The sequence below is a fragment of the Poromitra crassiceps genome (genome assembly GCF_964638095.1).
Source record: "Poromitra crassiceps genome assembly, contig: HAP1_SCAFFOLD_61, whole genome shotgun sequence".
Lineage (NCBI taxonomy): Eukaryota > Metazoa > Chordata > Actinopteri > Beryciformes > Melamphaidae > Poromitra > Poromitra crassiceps.
In genome coordinates, this window is record NW_028152256.1 from 207,590 (window position 1) to 223,764 (window position 16,175).

Sequence of the window (16,175 nt, forward strand, 5' to 3'; positions counted from 1 at the left end):
TCCGCTCAATGTACAAGTACCTCTCCGCTCCATGTACAAGTACCTCTCCGCTCCATGTACAAGTACCTCTCCGCTCCATGTACAAGTACCTCTCCGCTCCATGTACAAGTACCTCTCCGCTCAATGTACAAGTACCTCTCCGCTCCATGTACAAGTACCTCTCCGCTCAATGTACAAGTACCTCTCCGCTCCATGTACAAGTACCTCTCCGCTCCATGTACAAGTACCTCTCCGCTCCATGTACAAGTACCTCTCCGCTCAATGTCAAGTATCGACAGTACCTCTCCGCTCCATGTACAAGTACCTCTCCGCTGAATGTACAAGTGTCGACAGTACCTCTCCGCTCAATGTACAAGTACCTCTCCGCTCCATGTACAAGTACCTCTCCGCTCTCATGTACAAGTACCTCTCCGCTCCATGTACAAGTACCTCTCCGCTCAATGTACAAGTACCTCTGCGCTCCATGTACAAGTACCTCTCCGCTCAATGTACAAGTACCTCTCCGCTCAATGTACAAGTGTCGACAGTACCTCTCCGCTCCATGTACAAGTACCTCTCCGCTCAATGTACAAGTGTCGACAGTACCTCTACGCTCAATGTACAAGTGTCGACAGTACCTCTCCGCTCTCATGTACAAGTACCTCTCCGATCCATGTACAAGTACATCTCCGCTCCATGTACAAGTACATCTCCGCTCAATGTACAAGTACCTCTCCGCTCCATGTACAAGTACCTCTCCGCTCCATGTACAAGTACCTCTCCGCTCCATGTACAAGTACCTCTCCGCTCCATGTACAAGTACCTCTCCGCTCAATGTACAAGTACCTCTCCGCTCCATGTACAAGTACCTCTCCGCTCCATGTACAAGTACCTCTCCGCTCCATGTACAAGTACCTCTCCGCTCAATGTACAAGTACCTCTCCGCTCCATGTACAAGTACCTCTCCGCTCCATGTACAAGTACCTCTCCGCTCCATGTACAAGTACCTCTCCGCTCAATGTACAAGTACCTATCCGCTCCCTGTACAAGTACATCTCCGCTCCATGTACAAGTACCTCTCCGCTCCATGTACAAGTACCTCTCCGCTCAATGTACAAGTGTCGACAGTACCTCTCCGCTCCATGTACAAGTACCTCTCCGCTCCATGTACAAGTACCTCTCCGCTCAATGTACAAGTGTCGACAGTACCTCTCCGCTCCATCTACAAGTACCTCTCCGCTCAATGTACAAGTACCTCTCCGCTGAATGTACAAGTACCTCTCCGCTCCATGTACAAGTACCTCTCCGCTCCATGTACAAATACCTCTCCGCTCCATGTACAAGTACCTCTCCGCTCCATGTACAAGCACCTCTCCGCTACATGTACAAGTACCTCTCCGCTCCATGTACAAGTACCTCTCCGCTCCATGTACAAGTACCTCTCCGCTCAATGTACAAGTACCTCTCCGCTCCATGTACAAATACCTCTCCGCTCCATGTACAAATACCTCTCCGCTCCATGTACAAGTACCTCTCCGCTCCATGTACCAGTACCTCTCCGCTCAATGTACAAGTACATCTCCGCTCAATGTACAAGTACATCTCCGCTCAATGTACAAGTACGTCTCCGCTCAATGTACAAGTACCTCTCCGCTCAATGTACAAGTACCTCTCCGCTCCATGTACAAGTACCTCTCCGCTCAATGTACAAGTACATCTCCGCTCCATGTACCAGTACCTCTCCGCTCAATGTACAAGTACCTCTCCGCTCAATGTACAAGTACATCTCCGCTCCATGTACAAGTACGTCTCCGCTCAATGTATAAGTACCTCTCCGCTCCATGTACAAGTACCTCTCCGCTCCATGTACAAGTACATCTCCGCTCCATGTACAAGTACCTCTCCGCTCCATGTACAAGTACCTCTCCGCTCCATGTACAAGTACCTCTCCGCTCCATGTACAAGTACATCTCCGCTCCATGTACAAGTACCTCTCCGCTCAATGTACAAGTACATCTCCGCTCCATGTACAAGTACATCTCCACTCCATGTACAAGTACCTCTCCGCTCAATGTACAAGTACATCTCCGCTCCATGTACCAGTACCTCTCCGCTCAATGTACAAGTACATCTCCACTCCATGTACAAGTACCTCTCCGCTCAATGTACAAGTACATCTCCGCTCCATGTACCAGTACCTCTCCGCTCAATGTACAAGTACATCTCCACTCCATGTACAAGTACCTCTCCGCTCAATGTACAAGTACATCTCCGCTCCATGTACCAGTACCTCTCCGCTCAATGTACAAGTACATCTCCGCTCCATGTACAAGTACCTCTCCGCTCAATGTACAAGTACCTCTCCGCTCAATGTACAAGTACATCTCCGCTCCATGTACCAGTACCTCTCCGCTCAATGTACAAGTACATCTGCGCTCCATGTAGGGCTGGGTATCGTTCAAAATTTTTCGATATCGATACCGTTTCGATACTTGGATTTCGATACCGGTTCCTGAACGATACTTTTTTCGATACCAATTTTTAGAAAAATCCATTTTAACAAAAATAAAACTGCATTACACATTGAAATTATTTTACAAATCTTTAGTTTCCCCCCATCTTAAGTTTTACAGCAGAAAAAAATAAAACCTACTGTATTTAACATAACTTTAAGTTCTCTAAACGTATTGCCGTCCCTACAAAAAATATTGGAGTACTACAAAGGAAAGAAATGTAGCTAAAACAAATAAATCAGTGGAATAGTTTTCAGTGCAAAACAGAGAGTTGCAAATCAGGGTTTAATGCTCACTGATGCAACAGAACTCTATTCTTGTACAAACTGATGAGATGGCTCCACTTCATGCATGGAAGACTAGTTGAGCATTGACTAGCCTATCAATATAGCCTTATATGCCACAAAGTGAATCGCATTTATATTCAACAAACTATCATGACATCAGCGTTTGTTAACGAGTTGCTAAAAATACATGGGCGATAACTGCCCGCTTGCACATAACGCTAATTAATTAAACATTAACGCTAGCGTTGCAGATCAGTGTGCTCACTGCTGCAACAGAACGTCATTCTTGTCAAATCTGACGAGACAGCTCAACTTCACTGACTAGCCAATCAATATAAATGAATCGCATTTACATTCAACAAACTATCATGACATCAGCGTTTGTTAACGAGTTGCTAAAAATACACAATGCCCGCTTGCGCATAACGTTACGGCGGCAATTAATTAAACGATCTAATGCTACAACTCACAGCCAGATGCATGGATTTGTCAGACTGAGGGATCTGATAACCGCTAACTTGCGGTAAGCTGAGCTGACCCACCTCTCAATTATTTCTCTTGTCTGTGGAAACCAGTCCGTGTTGTTTCTGTTTCTTTTCCTGCTTTTCATCATCTTCGCCATATGGTAATCCAGGATAGGAGTAGCTTGAGTGGCTAACTTCTTGTATACTATCCGCACCGCACGCCTGGCTCACAGTCACAACAAACACACCGGCTAAAGTGGGCGTAACGTTTCCTGCATGCCTCTACATGACAGCCAATCACCAGCCGTATTAGAGCGCGGCGTGCAAGCATGTCGCATGCTTATAGGCTCAATGACGCTGTTTTGTTTTGGTATCGAAAATTGGTATCGATTGACAAGGGAGGCTTCGATACCCCTTAGTATCGATGTTTCCATTTCGGTGCCAAGTAAGTATCGAAACTCGATACCCAGCCCTAGCTCCATGTACAAGTACCTCTCCGCTCAATGTACAAGTACCTCTCCGCTCAATGTACAAGTACCTCTCCGCTCCATGTACAAGTACCTCTCCGCTCCATGTACAAGTACCTCTCCGCTCCATGTACAAGTACCTCTCCGCTCCATGTACAAGTACATCTCTGCTCCATGTACAAGTACCTCTCCGCTCAATGTACAAGTACATCTCCGCTCCATGTACAAGTACCTCTCCGCTCCATGTACAAGTACATCTCCGCTCCATGTACAAGTACCTCTCCGCTCCATGTACAAGTACCTCTCCGCTCAATGTACAAGTACCTCTCCGCTCCATGTACAAGTACCTCTCCGCTCCATGTACAAGTACATCTCCGCTCCATGTACAAGTACCTCTCCGCTCAATGTACAAGTACATCTCCGCTCCATGTACAAGTACATCTCCACTCCATGTACAAGTACCTCTCCGCTCAATGTACAAGTACATCTCCGCTCCATGTACCAGTACCTCTCCGCTCAATGTACAAGTACATCTCCACTCCATGTACAAGTACCTCTCCGCTCAATGTACAAGTACATCTCCGCTCCATGTACCAGTACCTCTCCGCTCAATGTACAAGTACATCTCCACTCCATGTACAAGTACCTCTCCGCTCAATGTACAAGTACATCTCCGCTCCATGTACCAGTACCTCTCCGCTCAATGTACAAGTACATCTCCGCTCCATGTACAAGTACCTCTCCGCTCAATGTACAAGTACCTCTCCGCTCAATGTACAAGTACATCTCCGCTCCATGTACCAGTACCTCTCCGCTCAATGTACAAGTACATCTGCGCTCCATGTAGGGCTGGGTATCGTTCAAAATTTTTCGATATCGATACCGTTTCGATACTTGGATTTCGATACCGGTTCCTGAACGATACTTTTTTCGATACCAATTTTTAGAAAAATCCATTTTAACAAAAATAAAACTGCATTACACATTGAAATTATTTTACAAATCTTTAGTTTCCCCCCATCTTAAGTTTTACAGCAGAAAAAAATAAAACCTACTGTATTTAACATAACTTTAAGTTCTCTAAACGTATTGCCGTCCCTACAAAAAATATTGGAGTACTACAAAGGAAAGAAATGTAGCTAAAACAAATAAATCAGTGGAATAGTTTTCAGTGCAAAACAGAGAGTTGCAAATCAGGGTTTAATGCTCACTGATGCAACAGAACTCTATTATTGTACAAACTGATGAGATGGCTCCACTTCATGCATGGAAGACTAGTTGAGCATTGACTAGCCTATCAATATAGCCTTATATGCCACAAAGTGAATCGCATTTATATTCAACAAACTATCATGACATCAGCGTTTGTTAACGAGTTGCTAAAAATACATGGGCGATAACTGCCCGCTTGCACATAACGCTAATTAATTAAACATTAACGCTAGCGTTGCAGATCAGTGTGCTCACTGCTGCAACAGAACGTCATTCTTGTCAAATCTGACGAGACAGCTCAACTTCACTGACTAGCCAATCAATATAAATGAATCGCATTTACATTCAACAAACTATCATGACATCAGCGTTTGTTAACGAGTTGCTAAAAATACACAATGCCCGCTTGCGCATAACGTTACGGCGGCAATTAATTAAACGATCTAATGCTACAACTCACAGCCAGATGCATGGATTTGTCAGACTGAGGGATCTGATAACCGCTAACTTGCGGTAAGCTGAGCTGACCCACCTCTCAATTATTTCTCTTGTCTGTGGAAACCAGTCCGTGTTGTTTCTGTTTCTTTTCCTGCTTTTCATCATCTTCGCCATATGGTAATCCAGGATAGGAGTAGCTTGAGTGGCTAACTTCTTGTATACTATCCGCACCGCACGCCTGGCTCACAGTCACAACAAACACACTGGCTAAAGTGGGCGTAACGTTTCCTGCATGCCTCTACATGACAGCCAATCACCAGCCGTATTAGAGCGCGGCGTGCAAGCATGTCGCATGCTTATAGGCTCAATGACGCTGTTTTGTTTTGGTATCGAAAATTGGTATCGATTGACAAGGAAGGCTTCGATACCCCTTAGTATCGATGTTTCCATTTCGGTGCCAAGTAAGTATCGAAACTCGATACCCAGCCCTAGCTCCATGTACAAGTACCTCTCCGCTCAATGTACAAGTACCTCTCCGCTCAATGTACAAGTACCTCTCCGCTCCATGTACAAGTACCTCTCCGCTCCATGTACAAGTACCTCTCCGCTCCATGTACAAGTACATCTCTGCTCCATGTACAAGTACCTCTCCGCTCAATGTACAAGTACATCTCCGCTCCATGTACAAGTACCTCTCCGCTCCATGTACAAGTACATCTCCGCTCCATGTACAAGTACCTCTCCGCTCCATGTACAAGTACCTCTCCGCTCAATGTACAAGTACATCTCCGCTCCATGTACAAGTACATCTCTGCTCCATGTACAAGTACCTCTCCGCTCAATGTACAAGTACATCTCCGCTCCATGTACAAGTACCTCTCCGCTCCATGTACAAGTACCTCTCCGGTCCATGTACAAGTACCTCTCCGCTCCATGTACAAGTACCTCTCCGCTCCATGTACAAGTACCTCTCCGCTCAATGTCAAGTGTCGACAGTACCTCTCCGCTCCATGTACAAATACCTCTCCGCTCTCATGTACAAGTACCTCTCCGCTCCATGTACAAGTACCTCTCCGCTCAATGTCAAGTGTCGACAGTACCTCTCCGCTCCATGTACAAATACCTCTCCGCTCCATGTACAAGTACCTCTCCGCTCTCATGTACAAGTACCTCTCCGCTCCATGTACAAGTAGCTCTCCGCTCAATGTACAAGTGTCGACAGTACCTTTCCGCTCCATGTACAAATACCTCTCCGCTCTCATGTACAAGTACCTCTCCGCTCCATGTACAAGTACCTCTCCGCTCAAATTTCAGGTTGATAAAACTTTGATGAAAATGTTCTATAGTGCCTTTGTGGAGTCTGTCATATCATTTTCCATAATCTGCTGGTATGGTAATCTTTGTACTAAAGACAAGAACTCCCTGGGGAGAATAGTGAAGGTGGCTTCAAAAATAGCCGGAACCCAGTTCAGAAGCCTGGACCAGATCTGTAATAAACAGGTGCTGAAGAAAGCTGAGTCCATCCGATCAGATGATGCCCACCCTCTGAGGTTCGAATATGAGCTGCTTCCTTCCGGGCTCCGCCTTCGTGCCCCCATAGTTAAAAAGAACAGGTACAGAAATTCCTTTGTGCCTGTCTCTATCAGAGCGTTGAACGCTGCTGGGGTACAAATGTAATGTCTCCCCATCTGCCGTTGCTGTTATTTATTTATTTTATCCTTTTATTCTTTTATTCTTTTATCTTTATTTATTCTTAGGGGTACAATACAGTATATCTGTATTATATACTTTGTCTGCCCTTTGGTCTGGACTGAGGTTTTTTCTCTTTTTTTTCTCTTGTGCTTTAATACAATGATACATTGTAGCTCTTTCTTGTGATATAAATGTGCTGCTGTGAGTGAACTGCACTTTGCTACTATGCACTTTATATCTCTACTGTGCACTTTAGATCGTTGCTACTGTTGTCATTTGCACTTTAACTATTGTGTCATTTGCACTTTAACTATTGTGTTGCACTTTAAACTGCTGCTCTAGACTGCTTTTACAATGTTCTTTTTGTCTTATTTGTTTTTATGTATGTACTTCGTACTACGCTTCCTGCAATCCAATTTGCCCTTTTGGGACACTTAATAAATCTTGAATCCTTGAATCCTTGAATCCTTGCTCAATGTACAAATACCTCTCCGCTCCATGTATAAGTACCTCTCCGCTCTATGTACAAGTACCTCTCCGCTCCATGTACAAGTACCTCTCCGCTCAATGTACAAATACCTCTCCGCTCCATGTACAAGTAGCTCTCCGCTGAATGTACAAGTGTCGACAGTACCTCTCCGCTCAATGTACAAGTACCTCTCCGCTCAATGTACAAATACCTCTCCGCTCCATGTACAAGTACCTCTCCGCTCAATGTCAAGTATCGACAGTACCTCTCCGCTCCATGTACAAGTACCTCTCCGCTGAATGTACAAGTGTCGACAGTACCTCTCCGCTCAATGTACAAGTACCTCTCCGCTCCATGTACAAGTACCTCTCCGCTCTCATGTACAAGTACCTCTCCGCTCCATGTACAAGTACCTCTCCGCTCAATGTACAAGTACCTCTGCGCTCCATGTACAAGTACCTCTCCGCTCAATGTACAAGTACCTCTCCGCTCAATGTACAAGTGTCGACAGTACCTCTCCGCTCCATGTACAAGTACCTCTCCGCTCAATGTACAAGTGTCGACAGTACCTCTACGCTCAATGTACAAGTGTCGACAGTACCTCTCCGCTCTCATGTACAAGTACCTCTCCGATCCATGTACAAGTACATCTCCGCTCCATGTACAAGTACATCTCCGCTCAATGTACAAGTACCTCTCCGCTCCATGTACAAGTACCTCTCCGCTCCATGTACAAGTACCTCTCCGCTCCATGTACAAGTACCTCTCCGCTCCATGTACAAGTACCTCTCCGCTCAATGTACAAGTACCTCTCCGCTCCATGTACAAGTACCTCTCCGCTCAATGTACAAGTACCTCTCCGCTCCATGTACAAGTACCTCTCCGCTCCATGTACAAGTACCTCTCCGCTCCATGTACAAGTACCTCTCCGCTCCATGTACAAGTACATCTCTGCTCCATGTACAAGTACCTCTCCGCTCAATGTACAAGTACATCTCCGCTCCATGTACAAGTACCTCTCCGCTCCATGTACAAGTACATCTCCGCTCCATGTACAAGTACCTCTCCGCTCCATGTACAAGTACCTCTCCGCTCAATGTACAAGTACATCTCCGCTCCATGTACAAGTACATCTCTGCTCCATGTACAAGTACCTCTCCGCTCAATGTACAAGTACATCTCCGCTCCATGTACAAGTACCTCTCCGCTCCATGTACAAGTACCTCTCCGGTCCATGTACAAGTACCTCTCCGCTCCATGTACAAGTACCTCTCCGCTCCATGTACAAGTACCTCTCCGCTCAATGTCAAGTGTTGACAGTACCTCTCCGCTCCATGTACAAATACCTCTCCGCTCTCATGTACAAGTACCTCTCCGCTCCATGAACAAGTACCTCTCCGCTCAATGTCAAGTGTCGACAGTACCTCTCCGCTCCATGTACAAATACCTCTCCGCTCCATGTACAAGTACCTCTCCGCTCTCATGTACAAGTACCTCTCCGCTCCATGTACAAGTAGCTCTCCGCTCAATGTACAAGTGTCGACAGTACCTTTCCGCTCCATGTACAAATACCTCTCCGCTCTCATGTACAAGTACCTCTCCGCTCCATGTACAAGTACCTCTCCGCTCAATGTACAAATACCTCTCCGCTCCATGTATAAGTACCTCTCTGCTCTATGTACAAGTACCTCTCCGCTCCATGTACAAGTACCTCTCCGCTCAATGTACAAATACCTCTCCGCTCCATGTACAAGTAGCTCTCCGCTGAATGTACAAGTGTCGACAGTACCTCTCCGCTCAATGTACAAGTACCTCTCCGCTCAATGTACAAATACCTCTCCGCTCCATGTACAAGTACCTCTCCGCTCAATGTCAAGTATCGACAGTACCTCTCCGCTCCATGTACAAGTACCTCTCCGCTGAATGTACAAGTGTCGACAGTACCTCTCCGCTCAATGTACAAGTACCTCTCCGCTCCATGTACAAGTACCTCTCCGCTCTCATGTACAAGTACCTCTCCGCTCCATGTACAAGTACCTCTCCCCTCAATGTACAAGTACCTCTGCGCTCCATGTACAAGTACCTCTCCGCTCAATGTACAAGTACCTCTCCGCTCAATGTACAAGTGTCGACAGTACCTCTCCGCTCCATGTACAAGTACCTCTCCGCTCAATGTACAAGTGTCGACAGTACCTCTACGCTCAATGTACAAGTGTCGACAGTACCTCTCCGCTCTCATGTACAAGTACCTCTCCGATCCATGTACAAGTACATCTCCGCTCCATGTACAAGTACATCTCCGCTCAATGTACAAGTACCTCTCCGCTCCATGTACAAGTACCTCTCCGCTCCATGTACAAGTACCTCTCCGCTCCATGTACAAGTACCTCTCCGCTCCATGTACAAGTACCTCTCCGCTCAATGTACAAGTACCTCTCCGCTCCATGTACAAGTACCTCTCCGCTCAATGTACAAGTACCTCTCCGCTCCATGTACAAGTACCTCTCCGCTCCATGTACAAGTACCTCTCCGCTCCATGTACAAGTACCTCTCCGCTCCATGTACAAGTACATCTCTGCTCCATGTACAAGTACCTCTCCGCTCCATGTACAAGTACATCTCCGCTCCATGTACAAGTACCTCTCCGCTCCATGTACAAGTACCTCTCCGCTCAATGTACAAGTACATCTCCGCTCCATGTACAAGTACATCTCTGCTCCATGTACAAGTACCTCTCCGCTCAATGTACAAGTACATCTCCGCTCCATGTACAAGTACCTCTCCGCTCCATGTACAAGTACCTCTCCGGTCCATGTACAAGTACCTCTCCGCTCCATGTACAAGTACCTCTCCGCTCCATGTACAAGTACCTCTCCGCTCAATGTCAAGTGTTGACAGTACCTCTCCGCTCCATGTACAAATACCTCTCCGCTCTCATGTACAAGTACCTCTCCGCTCCATGTACAAGTACCTCTCCGCTCAATGTCAAGTGTCGACAGTACCTCTCCGCTCCATGTACAAATACCTCTCCGTTCCATGTACAAGTACCTCTCCGCTCTCATGTACAAGTACCTCTCCGCTCCATGTACAAGTAGCTCTCCGCTCAATGTACAAGTGTCGACAGTACCTTTCCGCTCCATGTACAAATACCTCTCCGCTCTCATGTACAAGTACCTCTCCGCTCCATGTACAAGTACCTCTCCGCTCAATGTACAAATACCTCTCCGCTCCATGTATAAGTACCTCTCCGCTCTATGTACAAGTACCTCTCCGCTCCATGTACAAGTACCTCTCCGCTCAATGTACAAATACCTCTCCGCTCCATGTACAAGTAGCTCTCCGCTGAATGTACAAGTGTCGACAGTACCTCTCCGCTCAATGTACAAGTACCTCTCCGCTCAATGTACAAATACCTCTCCGCTCAATGTCAAGTATCGACAGTACCTCTCCGCTCCATGTACAAGTACCTCTCCGCTGAATGTACAAGTGTCGACAGTACCTCTCCGCTCAATGTACAAGTACCTCTCCGCTCCATGTACAAGTACCTCTCCGCTCTCATGTACAAGTACCTCTCCGCTCCATGTACAAGTACCTCTCCGCTCAATGTACAAGTACCTCTGCGCTCCATGTACAAGTACCTCTCCGCTCAATGTACAAGTACCTCTCCGCTCAATGTACAAGTGTCGACAGTACCTCTCCGCTCCATGTACAAGTACCTCTCCGCTCAATGTACAAGTGTCGACAGTACCTCTACGCTCAATGTACAAGTGTCGACAGTACCTCTCCGCTCTCATGTACAAGTACCTCTCCGATCCATGTACAAGTACATCTCCGCTCCATGTACAAGTACATCTCCGCTCAATGTACAAGTACCTCTCCGCTCCATGTACAAGTACCTCTCCGCTCCATGTACAAGTACCTCTCCGCTCCATGTACAAGTACCTCTCCGCTCCATGTACAAGTACCTCTCCGCTCAATGTACAAGTACCTCTCCGCTCCATGTACAAGTACCTCTCCGCTCAATGTACAAGTACCTCTCCGCTCCATGTACAAGTACCTCTCCGCTCCATGTACAAGTACCTCTCCGCTCCATGTACAAGTACCTCTCCGCTCCATGTACAAGTACATCTCTGCTCCATGTACAAGTACCTCTCCGCTCAATGTACAAGTACATCTCCGCTCCATGTACAAGTACCTCTCCGCTCCATGTACAAGTACATCTCCGCTCCATGTACAAGTACCTCTCCGCTCCATGTACAAGTACCTCTCCGCTCAATGTACAAGTACATCTCCGCTCCATGTACAAGTACATCTCTGCTCCATGTACAAGTACCTCTCCGCTCAATGTACAAGTACATCTCCGCTCCATGTACAAGTACCTCTCCGCTCCATGTACAAGTACCTCTCCGGTCCATGTACAAGTACCTCTCCGCTCCATGTACAAGTACCTCTCCGCTCCATGTACAAGTACCTCTCCGCTCAATGTCAAGTGTCGACAGTACCTCTCCGCTCCATGTACAAATACCTCTCCGCTCTCATGTACAAGTACCTCTCCGCTCCATGTACAAGTACCTCTCCGCTCAATGTCAAGTGTCGACAGTACCTCTCCGCTCCATGTACAAATACCTCTCCGCTCCATGTACAAGTACCTCTCCGCTCTCATGTACAAGTACCTCTCCGCTCCATGTACAAGTAGCTCTCCGCTCAATGTACAAGTGTCGACAGTACCTTTCCGCTCCATGTACAAATACCTCTCCGCTCTCATGTACAAGTACCTCTCCGCTCCATGTACAAGTACCTCTCCGCTCAATGTACAAATACCTCTCCGCTCCATGTATAAGTACCTCTCCGCTCTATGTACAAGTACCTCTCCGCTCCATGTACAAGTACCTCTCCGCTCAATGTACAAATACCTCTCCGCTCCATGTACAAGTAGCTCTCCGCTGAATGTACAAGTGTCGACAGTACCTCTCCGCTCAATGTACAAGTACCTCTCCGCTCAATGTACAAATACCTCTCCGCTCCATGTACAAGTACCTCTCCGCTCAATGTCAAGTATCGACAGTACCTCTCCGCTCCATGTACAAGTACCTCTCCGCTGAATGTACAAGTGTCGACAGTACCTCTCCGCTCAATGTACAAGTACCTCTCCGCTCCATGTACAAGTACCTCTCCGCTCTCATGTACAAGTACCTCTCCGCTCCATGTACAAGTACCTCTCCGCTCAATGTACAAGTACCTCTGCGCTCCATGTACAAGTACCTCTCCGCTCAATGTACAAGTACCTCTCCGCTCAATGTACAAGTGTCGACAGTACCTCTCCGCTCCATGTACAAGTACCTCTCCGCTCAATGTACAAGTGTCGACAGTACCTCTACGCTCAATGTACAAGTGTCGACAGTACCTCTCCGCTCTCATGTACAAGTACCTCTCCGATCCATGTACAAGTACATCTCCGCTCCATGTACAAGTACATCTCCGCTCAATGTACAAGTACCTCTCCGCTCCATCTACAAGTACCTCTCCGCTCCATGTACAAGTACCTCTCCGCTCCATGTACAAGTACCTCTCCGCTCCATGTACAAGTACCTCTCCGCTCAATGTACAAGTACCTCTCCGCTCCATGTACAAGTACCTCTCCGCTCAATGTACAAGTACCTCTCCGCTCCATGTACAAGTACCTCTCCGCTCCATGTACAAGTACCTCTCCGCTCCATGTACAAGTACCTCTCCGCTCAATGTCAAGTATCGACAGTACCTCTCCGCTCCATGTACAAGTACCTCTCCGCTGAATGTACAAGTGTCGACAGTACCTCTCCGCTCAATGTACAAGTACCTCTCCGCTCCATGTACAAGTACCTCTCCGCTCTCATGTACAAGTACCTCTCCGCTCCATGTACAAGTACCTCTCCGCTCAATGTACAAGTACCTCTGCGCTCCATGTACAAGTACCTCTCCGCTCAATGTACAAGTACCTCTCCGCTCAATGTACAAGTGTCGACAGTACCTCTCCGCTCCATGTACAAGTACCTCTCCGCTCAATGTACAAGTGTCGACAGTACCTCTCCGCTCCATGTACAAGTACCTCTCCGCTCCATGTACAAGTACATCTCTGCTCCATGTACAAGTACCTCTCCGCTCAATGTACAAGTACATCTCCGCTCCATGTACAAGTACCTCTCCGCTCCATGTACAAGTACATCTCCGCTCCATGTACAAGTACCTCTCCGCTCCATGTACAAGTACCTCTCCGCTCAATGTACAAGTACATCTCCGCTCCATGTACAAGTACATCTCTGCTCCATGTACAAGTACCTCTCCGCTCAATGTACAAGTACATCTCCGCTCCATGTACAAGTACCTCTCCGCTCCATGTACAAGTACCTCTCCGGTCCATGTACAAGTACCTCTCCGCTCCATGTACAAGTACCTCTCCGCTCCATGTACAAGTACCTCTCCGCTCAATGTCAAGTGTTGACAGTACCTCTCCGCTCCATGTACAAATACCTCTCCGCTCTCATGTACAAGTACCTCTCCGCTCCATGAACAAGTACCTCTCCGCTCAATGTCAAGTGTCGACAGTACCTCTCCGCTCCATGTACAAATACCTCTCCGCTCCATGTACAAGTACCTCTCCGCTCTCATGTACAAGTACCTCTCCGCTCCATGTACAAGTAGCTCTCCGCTCAATGTACAAGTGTCGACAGTACCTTTCCGCTCCATGTACAAATACCTCTCCGCTCTCATGTACAAGTACCTCTCCGCTCCATGTACAAGTACCTCTCCGCTCAATGTACAAATACCTCTCCGCTCCATGTATAAGTACCTCTCCGCTCTATGTACAAGTACCTCTCCGCTCCATGTACAAGTACCTCTCCGCTCAATGTACAAATACCTCTCCGCTCCATGTACAAGTAGCTCTCCGCTGAATGTACAAGTGTCGACAGTACCTCTCCGCTCAATGTACAAGTACCTCTCCGCTCAATGTACAAATACCTCTCCGCTCCATGTACAAGTACCTCTCCGCTCAATGTCAAGTATCGACAGTACCTCTCCGCTCCATGTACAAGTACCTCTCCGCTGAATGTACAAGTGTCGACAGTACCTCTCCGCTCAATGTACAAGTACCTCTCCGCTCCATGTACAAGTACCTCTCCGCTCTCATGTACAAGTACCTCTCCGCTCCATGTACAAGTACCTCTCCCCTCAATGTACAAGTACCTCTGCGCTCCATGTACAAGTACCTCTCCGCTCAATGTACAAGTACCTCTCCGCTCAATGTACAAGTGTCGACAGTACCTCTCCGCTCCATGTACAAGTACCTCTCCGCTCAATGTACAAGTGTCGACAGTACCTCTACGCTCAATGTACAAGTGTCGACAGTACCTCTCCGCTCTCATGTACAAGTACCTCTCCGATCCATGTACAAGTACATCTCCGCTCCATGTACAAGTACATCTCCGCTCAATGTACAAGTACCTCTCCGCTCCATGTACAAGTACCTCTCCGCTCCATGTACAAGTACCTCTCCGCTCCATGTACAAGTACCTCTCCGCTCCATGTACAAGTACCTCTCCGCTCAATGTACAAGTACCTCTCCGCTCCATGTACAAGTACCTCTCCGCTCAATGTACAAGTACCTCTCCGCTCCATGTACAAGTACCTCTCCGCTCCATGTACAAGTACCTCTCCGCTCCATGTACAAGTACCTCTCCGCTCCATGTACAAGTACATCTCTGCTCCATGTACAAGTACCTCTCCGCTCCATGTACAAGTACATCTCCGCTCCATGTACAAGTACCTCTCCGCTCCATGTACAAGTACCTCTCCGCTCAATGTACAAGTACATCTCCGCTCCATGTACAAGTACATCTCTGCTCCATGTACAAGTACCTCTCCGCTCAATGTACAAGTACATCTCCGCTCCATGTACAAGTACCTCTCCGCTCCATGTACAAGTACCTCTCCGGTCCATGTACAAGTACCTCTCCGCTCCATGTACAAGTACCTCTCCGCTCCATGTACAAGTACCTCTCCGCTCAATGTCAAGTGTTGACAGTACCTCTCCGCTCCATGTACAAATACCTCTCCGCTCTCATGTACAAGTACCTCTCCGCTCCATGTACAAGTACCTCTCCGCTCAATGTCAAGTGTCGACAGTACCTCTCCGCTCCATGTACAAATACCTCTCCGTTCCATGTACAAGTACCTCTCCGCTCTCATGTACAAGTACCTCTCCGCTCCATGTACAAGTAGCTCTCCGCTCAATGTACAAGTGTCGACAGTACCTTTCCGCTCCATGTACAAATACCTCTCCGCTCTCATGTACAAGTACCTCTCCGCTCCATGTACAAGTACCTCTCCGCTCAATGTACAAATACCTCTCCGCTCCATGTATAAGTACCTCTCCGCTCTATGTACAAGTACCTCTCCGCTCCATGTACAAGTACCTCTCCGCTCAATGTACAAATACCTCTCCGCTCCATGTACAAGTAGCTCTCCGCTGAATGTACAAGTGTCGACAGTACCTCTCCGCTCAATGTACAAGTACCTCTCCGCTCAATGTACAAATACCTCTCCGCTCAATGTCAAGTATCGACAGTACCTCTCCGCTCCATGTACAAGTACCTCTCCGCTGAATGTACAAGTGTCGA